This window comes from Triticum urartu, chromosome 1 (genome assembly GCF_003073215.2).
Source record: "Triticum urartu cultivar G1812 chromosome 1, Tu2.1, whole genome shotgun sequence".
Taxonomy (NCBI): Eukaryota; Viridiplantae; Streptophyta; class Magnoliopsida; order Poales; family Poaceae; genus Triticum; species Triticum urartu.
The window spans coordinates 220,984,219-221,000,026 of NC_053022.1; the positions used below are offsets into that span (position 1 = coordinate 220,984,219).

At 46.0% G+C, this 15,808-nt stretch overlaps 1 long non-coding RNA gene across 1 annotated transcript; it reads right to left on the reverse strand.

Annotated features, from left to right (window-relative positions):
- Positions 1–932: 932 nt before the first annotated feature.
- Positions 933–1,985, reverse strand: LOC125525631. The gene is made up of 3 exons (XR_007291390.1): positions 1,745–1,985; positions 1,482–1,658; positions 933–993 (listed from the first exon to the last, which is right to left on the reverse strand). It is a non-coding gene; the product is annotated as an uncharacterized LOC125525631 (long non-coding RNA).
- Between the last annotated feature and the right edge of the window lie 13,823 nt (positions 1,986–15,808).

The following is a 15,808-nucleotide window of genomic DNA, read 5'->3' on the forward strand; positions in this document are numbered from 1 at the left end:
TCCATATAGGTCAATACTTGGAATGTATTGGCAATGTATTGGCAAGTTACACAGGAGTAATAATAAAGCAGACCTAGATGTATATGCATAGAATATCAAAAGGAAGGCTTGAGGGTTTATTTTTGCAGAAAGCTGATTTTGTCCTCATAACTACCTAATAGTCAAATTTTTATTTAGTTCTTTTATTACTGCAATTAAATACACAAGGTTGAGTTGGCAAAAAATCAACTCCAACCTACCCTTTTATTAAGTTGCCCACAAATATTATTAAGTGTCACATCTGTCAAGATCATCCAACAACTGTAATGGCATAGTAGCTCAAAGTTACCCATAACCGGGGGCACGGCTAATCGTGATTAGTTTTTTTAATACTCTGTAGAGTTTAGTACGCTTTACCCACTGGACCCAACCCGAAGATTGAGATGAAGTCTTTCAGAAGCAGTCCCCTAGTCCCAACAGGAGGCCCATCCCAACTATTATATTTACATCTGCCGGCACATCCGGGTAAGGGTCCCACAACTGATCAACTAAGCCAGAGCCCATTTAGCCAGTGGTCGCACATGGAAGCTACTAGTCACTAAGTCTGTCTGATCTTTTTGAGCCTGGGTGGCCGTCCACTTACATTCAGAGGGTATAAACCATGATGTTCTTGAAACCACCCTAGCAATACCACTTCCGCCCCGAGGTGAATTAAATCCTGAGTTACTACTCAAATTATTATATATATAATCCTCACATAAGCTCAATTAATACATGAACCAACCCCGTCTACAAAGCATAGCAAAACTACAACTACCACGATCTGCAATGACGGGAGATAGCTCAACAATATAGCAAAATAATATAATAATCCTATACATGCATATATTCAAGGCGTTATATAACTACATGCATAGAAAACAATAGGTAAAGGATGATCAAGGTGTAACTTGCCTTGGTTCTGGTTCAGAAAGTCACACTCCTGACAATAGCTCGCGTCACACTCCGGACAATCTACACGTTTCACACAATTCAACAAATCAATCACCGGAACACGAATAGAACCAAAACAAAACCAACAGCAAGAAAACCATTTTTGAAACTCAAAACAGCAGCATAACAACACCTAAAATGCACTATGGTCACAACGGAAAAAGAATCACTCGATTCCGATAAACGGTTTGAAAGATACGGCCTCCGGAAGGTTTAATTCAAATTCAAATGAATTCGCCCTATAGTGAGTCGTATTACAATTCACTGGCCGTCGTTTTACAACGTCGTGACTGGGAAAACCCTGGCGTTACCCAACTTAATCGCCTTGCAGCACATCCCCCTTTCTAAATTGGGCATATATACTAAAAGATATAGCTAGTTGAAGTTAGAGTTGAAAACTGAAAAAGAACAAAAAGAAAACTCTGTTCTGGAAACATTGTGGCGTTTACTGTAGCGGTGCCAAGTGTCAATGCATGATTGGCTGCAAGATTGCATGCGCGCATGCTCACCAGCAAAATGGAGAAAACGGCGGCGGCAGCGTCGGGCGTAGGCGGCGGCGGCTCTCCGGTGGTGCTCCGGCGAAGGTGAGGGGACGGACGGATGCGGCATTCGTCGGTGGTTGGGATGGTGAGGTTAAACGGCGACGGCGCGAACTCCTGCGTGCTCTGGTGCTTCGGCTCGGCGATCTGCAGGTCACCCCGATTGGTCAAACGAGTGCGGATTCGAGTGGGGTTCCGAGGGGAACAAGTGGAGCGGCTGGGCGTGCTCTTACGGTGACTGAAACGAGCGGAGAAGACGACGGTGGCTCGAGCTCCACGGCGAGATCTGAATCGCCCTGTAGAGACGCACGGACGACGGAAGGGATCAGAAAGGCTGCGGTAGGGTTTTCCGGGGTCTTGGCTCGCGTGCGGTTTCCCAGGGGTCCACGGGGTGGCTTGGCGCGATGGATTGAGCTCGGACTCAAGCTCCCTGGTGCGTGCGTGCGCGCGGCGGCGCGTCCGGCTCGGTGAAGGACGAACAGGGTGCGGTGCGGGCGATGCGGGTTTCGGGCGCGGTTCGGATGCGGGTCGGGCACGGGCGGTCCCGCTGTCAGCGGCTCAGGCTGGAGGCGGCAGGCGATGTGAGGAGTGCGGGGCTGTGCGAGAGCTAGGTGGTCCTCGGATGCGCGCGGTTGATGGGCCACGCTGCTGGGCCGCGCTGCGGCGCTATGCTTCGCTGCTTCTCTTTTTTTTAAACAGAAACAACAGCAGTAAAACAAAATAAATAAAATAACATACACAATATAAAATATAAATAAAAAAACCTAGACACACAGTAAAAAATAGCCCTATAGCTATAAACTACAGGAACACTAGTTCCAATACTAATGCAATTTTGTAAAATCCTTTTGATGCAATAGGTCACTCAAACACCAATAAAAACCACAAATAAAATACTTTGAAGATTGCAAAAATTACCAGAACATATCAGATGAACTGGAAATAATATTCTGCACATTATGAACATTTTTACAATATGGGAGAAGTCACGTTATCTCCAGTCCAAATAAATTGCCTTTTTGTTGCATAATGAAAAGAATATTGCAGAAGAGCAAATAATGCATGGAAAATACGATATGCATATGAATGATCTATTAACATCCTAATTTAGGAAAATTGGGATGTTACAAACCTACCCCCCTTAAGATGAATCTCGCCCTCGAGATTCGGGCTCGCTAGCAAATAGGTGTGGGTGATCCTGCTTGAGATCTTCCTCTCGTTCCCAGGTAGCTTCCTCCTCTGTGTGATGATCCCACTGAACCTTGCATAACTTGATTGTCTTGGTGCGAGTAACTCTCTGTGCTGTCTTCAGAATCTTAACAGGCTTCTCCTCATATGTCAAATCACTCTCCAACTGAATTGCCTCAAGTGGCACTGTGTCCCTCAATGGAACATCCATCATCTCTGCATGGCACTTCTTCAACTGAGATACATGAAACACATTATGAACTCCTGACATGGATTCTGGCAACTCCAGCTGATAAGCTACCTCTCCTCATATGTCAAATCACTCTCCAACTGAATTGCCTCAAGTGGCACTGTGTCCCTCAATGGAACATCCATCATCTCTGCATGGCACTTCTTCAACTGAGATACATGAAACACATTATGAACTCCTGACAAGGATTCTGGCAACTCCAGCTGATAAGCTACCTCTCCTCTACGCTCCAAGATCTTGTAAGGCCCCACAAAACGTGGTGCTAACTTACCCTTGATTCCAAACCTCTTAATTCCACAAAGTGGTGAAACTCTAAGGTATGCACGGTTTCCTACCTCATATGTCACCTCCTTACATTTTGCATCAGCATAACTCTTCTGCCTGGACTGTGCTATCTTCAGCCTGTCACGGATCAACTTGACCTTCTCCTCAGCATCTCTGATCAAGTCTAGTCCAAAGAATTGATGCTCTCCAACCTCATCCCACATCAATGGTGTCCTGCACTTCCTACCATACAATACCTCAAATGGTGCCATCTTCAGACTAGCCTGGTAACTGCTATTATATGAGAACTCTGCATAAGGTAAATTATCATCCCAACTGGACCCATAGTCCAAAGCACAAGCTCTCAACATATCCTCCAAAATCTGATTTACCCTCTCTGTCTGCCCATTTTTCTGTGTATGGAAAGCTGTACTGAACTCTAGCCTGGTGCCCAAGGATTCATGCAACTGACGCCAAAATTTGGATTTGAACTGAGTACCTCTATCATACACTACCTTCCTTGGAACTCCATGCAGACAAACAATTTTAGACATATAAATTTTTGCTAGCTGAGCACTGGTATAAGTAGTCTTTACCGGGATGAAGTGAGCGACTTTACTCAAACGATCAACAACTACCCAAATAGAATCATATCCTGACCGAGTCCTGGGTAGACCTATAACGAAATCCATACCAATATCATCCCACTTTCATTCAGGTATAGGCAATGGTTGTAACAAACCTGTTGGCCTCTGATGTTCTGCTTTAACTCGCTGGCACACATCACATGTTACAATATAACCAGCAATTTTGCTCTTCAGGCTAGGCCACCAAAATCTTTCCCTCAAATCCAAATACATCTTAGTATTACCTGGGTGAATAGAATAAGGTGAATCATGCGCCTCCTGAAGAATCATCTTCCTGATATCTGCATCTTGAGGTACACAAATACGCTTCTTAAACCATATGGATCCATGTTCATCCTCATGGAAACCTTCTGCCTTACCTTTAACCATATTCTCTTTTATCTCAGCAATCTCCTTATCATTCTTTTGAGCTTCTCTGATCCTATCAAGCAAAGTAGGATTTACCTGAAGTGTTGCTAAATATCCCTTAGGAACCATCTCCAACCTGAGATTCCTGAACTGTTCACATAACTCGGGTGGCATATTATCAATATTAATTGCATTAGCATGGCTCCTACGACTCAATGCATCAGCAACAACATTAGCCTTGCCAGGATGATACTGCACATTCAAATCATAATCCTTAATAAGATCCAACCATCTCCTCTGCCTGAGGTTCAAATCCTTTTGAGTAAAAATATACTTCAAGCTCTTATGATCAGTAAATATATCACAATGATTACCAAGAAGATATGGCCTCCAAGTTTTCAATGCATGCACAACTGAGGCTAACTCCAAATCATGTGTAGGATAATTATGCTCATGATTCTTAAGCTAACATGAAGCATATGACATAACTTTACCTTCCTGCATCAAAACACTGCCAAGTTCTTGACGAGAAGCATCACAATATACCTGGAAGTCCTTATGTATATCCGGCAGAGTTAAAACTCCTGCTGTAACCAAACACTGCTTCAATTCCTGAAATTTGGCTTCACATTCATCAGTCCAAACAAACTTCTTCTCCTTCTTCAATAATTCAGTCATAGGCTTTGCAATCTTGGAAAAGTTCTCAATAAACCTCCTGTAATAACTTGCAAGGCCCAAAAAGCTGTGAATCTCTCCAACTGTCGTGGGTGTCTCCCACTATGTAACTGCAGCAACCTTAGATGGATCAACTGCAACTCCATTACCTGACACAACATGTCCAAGGAATGCTACCTCATCTAGCCAAAACTCACATTTGCTGAACTTGGCATATAGCTGATGTTCCCTCAGTTTCTCCATTACCAAACGCAGATGCACCTCATGCTCTTGCTTATTCTTGGACACCAATATATCATCAATGAAAACAACCACAAATTTATCCAAGAACTCCATAAACACCTTGTTCATCATATTCATGAAGTATGCAGGGGCGTTAGTCAATCCGAATGACATAACAATATATTCATACAACCCATACCTCGTGGTAAAAGCAGTCTTGGGAATATCTTGCTCACGAATCTTCAATTGATGATAACCAGAACGAAGGTCAATCTTAGAAAACACAGTAGCTCCCTCCAACTGGTCAAACAGATCATTTATCATAGGAAAGGATACTTATTCTTAATGGTTACCTCATTCAGAGAACGATAATCAACACACATCCTCAAGGTCCCATCCTTCTTCTCCACAAACAAAACTGGAGCTCCCTAAGGTGATGAACTTGGGCGACTAAATCCTTGTGCCTGCAATTCTCTTATCTGCTTCTTCAATTCTTCCAACTCTTGAGGAGGCATTCTATATGGTCTCTTTGCAATAGGTCCAGTGCCTGGTATTAAATCAATAAGAAACTCAATGTCTCTATCTGGTGGCATACCTGGCAACTCCTCTGGAAACACATCTGGATAATCCCTCACAACTGGCACCTCTTCCAGGCTACCCCCCTTAAGAGAGTTCACCTGCACCTGATTACGCTTATACTTACACACATATTTGATCCTCTTCCCTCCTGGTGCACTGAGAGTAATAGATAGACTGGCACAATGAATATGACATTTATATAACTGCAACCAATCCATACCCAAAATAATATCCAGACCTTGTGACTTCAATATAATCAAATCCGTAGGAAAATCATGCTTTCCAATAGACAAAGTCAACTGATGGCAACCAACACCTGCTATCATCTCAGCTCCTGGGGAACTCACTCTAATAGCCATACTAAGTGTTTTGGTTGGAAATCCATGTTTATCAACAAATACCCTCGAAATAAATGAATGTGATGCACTAGTATCAAAAAGAACAAGCGCGGGTACTGAGTTAATCAAGAACTTACCAATCACTGCATCAGGTTCATTATAGACCTCTCAACATTAACATGGTTGACATGACCCTTTTGGAAGGGGTTTGGCTTGCTGACTCCTGAATCCCCATTACCGTTCTTGATCCCTGGACAAGCATTGGAGTAGTGGCCCATCTGCCTACACTTATAGCATTAAACCTGGCTAATATCCCTCTGCACAGGCATACTCTGGTGGCTCTGGTTATTATTCCCTCCATTACCATTACCATTACCTCTACCATTGCCGTTGTTACTCTTGTGCCCATTGTGATGATGGTGGCCTTTATGGTTGTGGCCATTCCCTCCATGATGATTATGTCCATTACCTCCATTGTGATTATGCCCATTACCTCCATTACCATGATATGAAGTGCGTGGCTTCTGTTGTGGTCCTGAATTATACTTATTATTGTTGTTGTACTTCCTCTTGCGATTCTCTATGGCATGTTGCTTTCCCTCTAGCACAATAGCCTTATCAATCAAATCCTGACAATTCCTAAAAGTGGCCACTGTCAACTGAAGGCTCAACTCATCATTAAGGCCCTCCAAGAATTTCTCCTGCCTAGCTGCATCAATGTTAACATCATTAGGAGCATAACGTGCAAGATTATTAAATTCCTCCACATAAGCATTAACAGTGCGACCTCCCTGGCGCAAACTACGAAACTCCTTCTTTTTCAGACTCATAGCACCAGCAGACACATGTGCAACACGGAAGGCATCCTGAAACTGAGGCCATGTGATAGTAGCAATGTGATAAGTGACCAAGTAGTTGTCCCACCAAGCTGCAGCAGGACCCTCCAACAAATGTGAGGCAAACCTCACCCTCTCTGCATCAGTGCATCCAACCGTCTCCAGGTTCCTATTGACTGCATGGAGCCAGTCATCAACCACAATAGGTTCAGGGGAACTGGAGAACCTCTGAGGATTCAACTTCAAGAACCTGGTAAGCACATCCACAGGTGGTGGCGGCGGCGGATTGTTGTTGTTATTGTTGTTGTTCTGGTTCTGAGTAAGCAAGTGGATCAACTGGGCCTGTCCCGCAATAACCTGCTGTATGTATGGTGGTACTCCATTGCCATTGTTGTCTCCTCCTGCAGTATTGCGTCTAGTATCACGCCTCGGCGGCATCTGGTGGACAAGCATAGAAGAGTTATAGATATAATAGGGCCAAGGCTATGTATATATAAATGTATTCTACCCATATGCATAATATGATCAAGCCAACAAAACACAACAACGAATAACACCAACAAACAAACAACAAACAATATGGTAATATTTTATATATACAATCGAATAATTTCGACACTAAGCAATTTAACATACAACTACCAATCAAGCAAACAATCTAGTATCTTCATACCATGAAAGTGGGCATAATCAGATACGCTAACACCATAACATTGCAATATAAAACAAACATGAATGGTGGTCTCAGCACTAGTTCCTACTTACCTGTTCAAGATACATGAGGGGGTTAACTAATAAACAACAAGAAATATAACTAGCTGATAAAATAATTTTCACTCCTATGGCTTTTCTAATCCATTTTCTAGTGTCACGTCCTACAATCAACACACTGCTCTGATACCATCTGTAAGGACCAAACCTCGAAGGATTTGAGTCTCTGTGCTTACCGTGCTAGTCCCTGGATCGAGCTCGCTAGCACACACAGTATAGATGAATACCAGAATAGCAAGTGCATCATTTATTACATCGTATGATCCAGAATATATAAAATAAAACAATATGCATAGAACTTGGCTAGCTTTATTCAATCAAACAATGGAAAGTAGCAGAAAATAACGATGAGTCCCATCATAACCCACTGGCGATGCTGAGTGCAGACTCGCGACCCTAACGGTACCTTACTCTTCGTCTAAATATCCTGCAACATGAGACGTTGCAGCCATATAGGTCAATACTTGGAATGTATTGGCAAGTTACACAGGCCTAATAATAAAGCAGACCTACATGTATATGCATAGAATATCAAAAGGAAGGCTTGAGGGTTTATTTTTGCAGAAAGCTAATTTTGTCCTTATAACTACCTAATAGTCAAATTTTTATTTAGTTCTTTTATTAGTAGAATTAAATACACAAGGTTGAGTTGGCAAAAAATCAACTCCAACCTACCCTTTTATTAAGTTGCCCACAAGTATTATTATGTGTCACATCTGTCAAGATCATCCAACAACTGTAATGGAATAGTCGCTCAAAGTTACCCATAACCGGGGGCACGGCTAATCATGATTAGTTTTTTAATACTCTGCAGAGTTTAGTACGCTTTACCCAACGGACCCAACCCGAAGATTGAGACGAAGTCTTTCAGAAGCAGTCCCCTAGTCCCAACAGGAGGCCCATCCCAACTATTATATCTACATCTGCTGGCACATCCGAGTAAGGGTCCCACAACTGATCAACTAAGCTAGAGCCCATTTAGCCAGTGGTCGCACATGGAAGCTACTAGTCACTAAGTCTATCTGATCTTTTTGAGCCTGGGCGGCCGTCCACTTACATTCAGAGGGTATATACAATGATGTTCTTGAAACCACCATAGCAATACCACTTCCGTCCAGAGGTGAATTAAATCCTAATTTACTACTCAAATTATTATATATATAATCCTCACATAAGCTCAATGAATACACGAACCAACCCCGTCTACAAAGCATAGCAAAACTACAACTACCACGATCTGCAATGACGGGAGATAGGTCAACAATATAGCAAAATAATATAATAATCCTATACATGCATATATTCAAGGTGTTATATAACTACATGCATAGAAAACAATAGGTAAACGATGATCAAGGTGTAACTTGCCTTGGTTATGGTTCAGAAAGTCACACTCCTGACAATAGCTCGCGTCGCACTCCGGACAATCTACACGTTTCACACAATTCAAAAAACCAATCACCGGAACACGAATAGAACCAAAACACAACCAATAGCAAGAAAACCATTTTTGAAACTCAACAACAACAGCATAACCACACCTAAAATGCACTAAGGTCACAACGCAAAAAGAATCACTCAATTCCGATAAACGGTTTGAAACATACGGCCTCCGGAAGGTTTAATTCAAATTCAAACGAATTCAAATTTGAAAAGTGCAAACATGTGCAAAGTCTGTACTGACATAAAGTGCTGGTTTTTGTGAGATCATAGGAAAAAGAATTATCTAAATTGGGCATATAGACTAAAAGATATAGCTAGTTGAAGTTAGAGTTGAAAACTGAAAAAGAACAAAAAGAAAACTCTGTTCTGGAAACACTGTGGCGTTTACTGTAGCGGTGCCAAGTGTCAATGCATGATTGGCTGCAAGATTGCATGCGCGCGTGCTCACCAGCAAAATAGAGAAAACGGCAGCGGCGGCGGTGGGCGTAGGCGGCGGTAGCTCTCCGGTGGTGCTCCGGCGAAGGTGAGGGGAAGGACGGATGCGGCGTTCGTCGGTGGTTGGGATGGTGAGGTTAAACGGCGACGTGGCTTCCTCTGCTGGCTGCGGTCACAGCGTGAACTCCGGCGTGCTCCGGTGCTTCAGCTCGGTGATCTGCAGGTCACCCCGATTGGTCAAACGACTGCGGATTCGAGTGGAGTTCCGAGGGGAACAAGTGGCGCGGCTGGGCGTGCTGTTACGGTGACTGAAACGAGCGGAGAAGACGGCGGCGGCTCGAGCTCCACGGCGAGATCCGAATCGCCCTGTAGAGACGCACGGATGACGAAAGGGATCGGAAAGGCTGCGGTAGGGTTTTCCGGGGTCTTGGCTCGCGTGCGGTTGCCTAGGGGTCCACGGGGTGGCTTGGCGCGATGGATTGAGCTCAGACTCGAGCTCCCGGGTGCGTGCGTGCGTGCGGCGGCGCGTCCGGCTCGGTGAAGGACGAACAGGGCGCGGTGCGGGCGATGCGGGTTTCGGGCGTGGTTCGGATGCGGGTTGGGCATGGGCGGTCCCGCTGTGAGCGGCTCAGGCTGGAGGCGGCAGGCGATGTGAGCACTGCGGGGCTGTGCGAGAGCTAGGTGGGCCTCGGCTGCGCGCGGTTGATGGGCCACGATGCTGGGTCGCGCTGCGGCGCTATGCTTCGCTGCTTCTCTTTTTTTTAACAGAAACAACAACAGTAAGACAAAATAAATAAAATAACATACAAAATATAAAATCTAAATAAAAAACCTAGACACACAGTAAAAAATAGCCCTATAGCTATAAACTACAGGAGCACTAGTTCCAATACTAATGCAATTTTGTAAAATCCTTTTGATGCAATAGGTCACTCAAACACCAATAAAAACCACAAATAAAATACTTTGAAGATTGCAAAAATTACCAGAACATATCAGATGAACTGGAAATAATATTCTGCACATTATGAACATTTTTAAAATAGGGGAGAAGTCATGTTATCTCCACTCCAAATAAATTGCCTTTTTGTTGCATAATGAAAAGAATATTGCAGAAGAGCAAATAATGCATGGAAAATATGATGTGCATATGAATGATCTATTAACATCCTAATTTAGGAAAATTGGGATGTTACAGTAGATCGTACACAGTTTACTATCACCAACCGTGTGAGATGTAGCACAAAATATCCTGGAGCACCGTCGGTGTATAGTATGTGATAGAGGCTAAGGTGTCCCGTCTTTCGATGAGATGGTGGCTATCGTTTTGGAGGAAGTCGAATTTGAGGATCCGACTACGAACGTGCGAGGACGTCGCGCCTTAGCAATCGCTAAACCAACTCCGAGAGGTTATTGACCACGCCGGAGCATGATCAACCTGACCACGAAGGTCTGTTTCCTGCAGGCAAACGAAGAAAAATTAAGAAACTAAGATTGCAATCTGGATATTGCGAATATAAGAGGAAAGCTTTATTGATCAAAGGTGGGGTTCTGTGACGCCTTTGTCTGGTCGTTGAACACAAACGAAATACGCGATGTTCCACCTATGGTGAACTTTAATCTAATCAAAACCCCAAAGTCTAAACGACGCCCTAAGGGTTGTATATATGGAGGAATAGGGGGGAATTTCGTGGCCCTTGGAGGAGGGGTCTGAAACCAACCCTAACTCTTGTTTCCCTACACATACGGACTCTAAAAATAGCCTATACTTAAGTATTTAGAAAATACATGGGCCTGGCCCAAAAATAAGGTGACGCAGCACCTAGGATAGCCTCTGGACGAAATTTATGAAGTGGCATCTTGTGTATTTCATCCAAGGCTTCATGCAATCATTATGGTGGCTTCAAAGTCCTGGAATCATCACTTGTAACTCCGTTCTTGTTCCCGTTGCGCACGCCATCATCTGCATGCTTGAACTTGCTCCAAGGTTCATCTTTCTTGTCCAAGCTAGACCCTTCATTTGTAAGCAAAACAAATTTATCCAATTTAGGCAGCATCATATTCTCATGAACATTAGAATTGTTACCAAGAAACGAAAGTACCTAGTTATTTATTGGCGTGCACGAGCTCTAGTAATTGGTCCAGTATGTATAGCAGCAGGGGCTGTGGGTGTAACCATGGTATTGAAGTCCTCATCAGTACGCCTATGGCTTACGTGAGAAGGTGTGCGGCTATAGTCCACAGCCGGCGTCTCAAGCACACTAGCTCGTTCCCCAAATATCATTTCACTGTTCAATCGTTGCCGGTGAAAGATGGGCACGTGGACCCGCGTCGTGAGGGAAACTTCGGTGGCCCACTCCGGCGAGAGCGCGGACACAACCGCCATGTGCGTGCTTACAAGGTGCATGAGCGCCACCGCAATCTGCGAACGGGCGGCCATGGCAGCCCAAATGGCCGCTATTGCTTCTCAGGTGGCGGCAGCAACATCTGGCTCGGGGATAACAACTGGAGGGAGCGGCACAACAGCTGTCCATTTAGCAGCGGTGACCTTAGCCCTGATGGAGGCCGCTCAAGACCATGTCGAGGCTATCCACGCCCAGCTCCTTGCGTTCACCTCACAAATCGAATCAAGCTTCTCTGATAACGGTCGGCAACCCACGACCGAAGAGCTGGCAATCGCCGAGAGCGTTCAAGCAGCCATCCATTCCTCCGCCATGTACCTTGCAACGACGGAGCTCGTCCAAGCCCAGATCGCGTCCGCCCATGCCCAGCTCGTGGAAGCCCTTTCCAAAGAGATGGCAGACGGACATGGTGAGATGCTTGCCAATTATGGTGCGATGGATGCCATGGAGCCCCTTCCCCAGGAGACCGTCGGGCGCGAGCTGGACATGGAGGCGGTGACGGAGATCGATGAGCACTAGCCATAGTATTACTCTTTGTTTTGTTTAATTAAGAGCGCCGATCTTTAATTTGTTAGAGTAATGTTTAGGTCAGCTAGCTCTGTTTCATTGCTAAACTTGCTCGATTAAGAACTTAGTCTCCTTTACGTACCCAAATTATGCAATGACTTGGATGACCACTGTAACCATGGAATTTTGAACCAAAATTTTTGACGTTCAAACTCATCACACATGGGTTAAGCTATCTGAATTGTTTTGTGATGTTCACATATCGTACACAGTTCTAAATAACGGACCATGTCTGATGACACTTTGCGCGCCAGTTTTTTCATTGAAGTGATTCCAAATTTTCGGCTTCCGTGGAAATATCTACCTCCCCGCCCCCTCCCCCTTACCAAAAGCCACATTTCCCCTGTTTCCGCCTTCCTTTCCAAGTTGAAACCTTCAATCCTTGTGTGACACCCCCGATTTGACCGTACACTAATCATACACACAAACGTGTAGGATCAAGATCAGGGACTCACGGGAAGATATCACAACACAACTCTACAAATAAAATAAGTCATATAAGCATCATATTACAAGCCAGGGGCCTCGAGGGCTTGAATACAAGAGCTCGATCATAGACAAGTCAGCGGAAGCAACAATATCTGAGTACAGACATAAGTTAAACAAGTTTGCCTTAAGAAGGCTAGCACAAACTAGGATACAGATCGAAAGAGGCGCAGGCCTCCTGCCTGGGATCCTCCTAAACTACTCCTGGTCATCGTCAGCGGGCTGCACGTAGTAGTAGGCACCTCCCGAGTAGTAGTAGTCGTCGTCGACGGTGACGTCTGGCTCCTAGGCTCCAACGTCTGGCCGTAGCAATCGAGTATAGAAAGGGGGAAAAGAGGGAGCAAAGCAACCGTGAGTACTCATCCAAAGTACCCGCAAGCAAGGAGCTACACTACATATGTATGCATTGGTATCAAATGGATTAAGGGTATCATATGTGGACTGAACTGCAGGATGCCGGAATAAGAGGGGGATAGCTAGTCCTACCGAAGACTACGCTTCTGGTAACCTCCATCTTGCAGCACAAGAAGAGAGTAGATGGTAAGTTCACCAAGTAACATCGCATAGCATAATCCTAACCGATGATCCTCCCTTCGTCGCCCTGTGAGAGAGCGTGACCGGTTGTATCTGGCACTTGGAAGGGTGTGTTTTATTAAGTATCCGGTTCTAGTTGTCATAAGGTCAAGGTACAACTCCAAGTCGTCCTGTTACCGAAGATCACGACTTTCAAATAGATTAACTTCCCTGCAGGGGTGCACCACATTTCCCAACACGCTCGATCCCATTTGGCCGGACACACTTTCCTGGGTCATGCCCGGCCTTGGAAGATCAACACGTCGTAGCCCTACCTAGGCACAACAGAGAGGTCAGCACACCGGTCTAAATCCTATGGCGCAGGGGTCTGGGACCATCGCCCATTGCACAACTGCACGTTGCGAGGGCGGCCGGAGAGCAGACCTAGCAACCTCCATTACAAAGGAAGTTGCGTTACGTGGTCCAACCCGGCGCGCGCCGCTCAGTCGCTGACATCATGAAGGCTTCGGCTGATATCACGACGTCGAGTGCCCATAACTGTCCCTGCATAGATGGTTAGTGCATATAGGCCAGTGGCCAGACTCAGATGAAATACCAAGATCTTGTTAAATGTGTTATCTTGAAATAACCGCGAACACCGACAAGGGCCAGGCCCACCTCTCTCCTAGGTGGTCTCAACCTGCCCTGTCGCTTCGCCACAAAGATCCACACAGAGGGTTGTTGGGACAAAGGTCCTTTCAGCCCCCAATCCGTGAATCACTCGCGGGTGCTCCACGAGCCGACCCGACTTTAGTCACCACATGTATCATGTATAAAGTATATAGTATATACCCGTGATCACCTCCCGAGTGATCACGGCCCAATAGTATAGCATGGCAGACGGACAATAATGTAGGGCCACTGATGATAAACTAACATCCTATACTAAGCATTAGGATTGTAGGTAAAGGTAACAACAGTAGTAACAAGGACAGGCTATGCATCAGGATAGGATTAAGGGAAAGTAGTAACATGCTACACTACTCTAATGCAAGCAGTATAGAGGAGAGTAGGCGATATCTGATGATCAAGGGGGGGGGCTTGCCTGGTTGCTCTGGCAAGAGAGAGGGGTTGTCAACACTGTAGTCGTACAGGGTAGCAGCGGCGTCGGTCTCGGTGTCTAGCGAGAGAAGAGGGGGGAGAAACAATAAATATTAAGCAAACAGATGCATAGTGATGCATGACATGACAAGTATCGGTGCTAGGGGTGCCCTAACGCGGTACGAGGTGGTACCGGTGAAGGGGGAAAACATCCGGGAAAATATCCCCGGTGTTTCACGTTTTCGGACAGATGAACCGGAGGGGGAAAGTTGCGTGTTCACTATGCTAGGGATGCGTGGCGGACGAACGGGCTGCATATCCGGGTTTGTCTTGTCGTGCTGAACAACTTTCATGTACAAAGTTCTTCCATCCGAGCTACGGTTTATTTTATATTGATTTTAAAAGATTTAAATTATTTTTAGGATTTATTTAAGTATTTAAATTCAACATTATCCAGAATGGTGTTTGTTGACGTCAGCATGATGTCAGCAGTCAACGTTGACCTGGTCAACCTGACGTGTGGGTCCAGTGGGACCCACCTGTCATTTTCTGCTTAGCCAAATTAGGGTTTAGGTTAGTTAACTAGGATTAATTAGTTGTTTTATTTTTTATTTTTTATTCATTTAATTCCTATTTTTTATAAACCATTCTGGGGCAGGGCCCCACATGTCATAGGGCCATAGGGGCTGATGCGGGTTAATGGGCGCTCGCGCGCAGGGAGCGGCGGGGCGAGGGCAGAGGTCAAGGCGGTCGCGATGGCCAACGGCGCGGCGGCGTCAGTGGCGCAGGGGATGGAGTGTGGGGCCGACGACGAGCAGGCCCACGGGCGGCAGAGGAGCAGCAACAGGGGTGCAGAGGCGCGGCGACGCGCGCGGCCATGGCAGCAGTTGCGAGCGGGAGGAGGTTGCGGTGGCGCGGCCGGGCGAGGACGGCGCCGGAGCAGCGGGCAGCCGCACGGGGAGGCCGGAGCGGTGCGCTCGACGCTGAGGGGGGGGAGCTCGGGCATGGCGAGCAGGGGCCTAAGGCGACGGCGACCTCGCTTGGCAGCGACAGGGCGAGGCGGGGCTCGGACATGCGTGCGGCAGGGGAAGGCCACGGTGGAGCGGGAGCGTGTGGTCGGGGTGCCGCGAGCGCGGGCGTAGGACGCACACTGGCGCAGAGAGACGTGCGCGAGCGCTACTAGCGGGCACGTCACGTGAGCGGGAGGAGCGGCGAGCGGGGCTTGGCCCGTG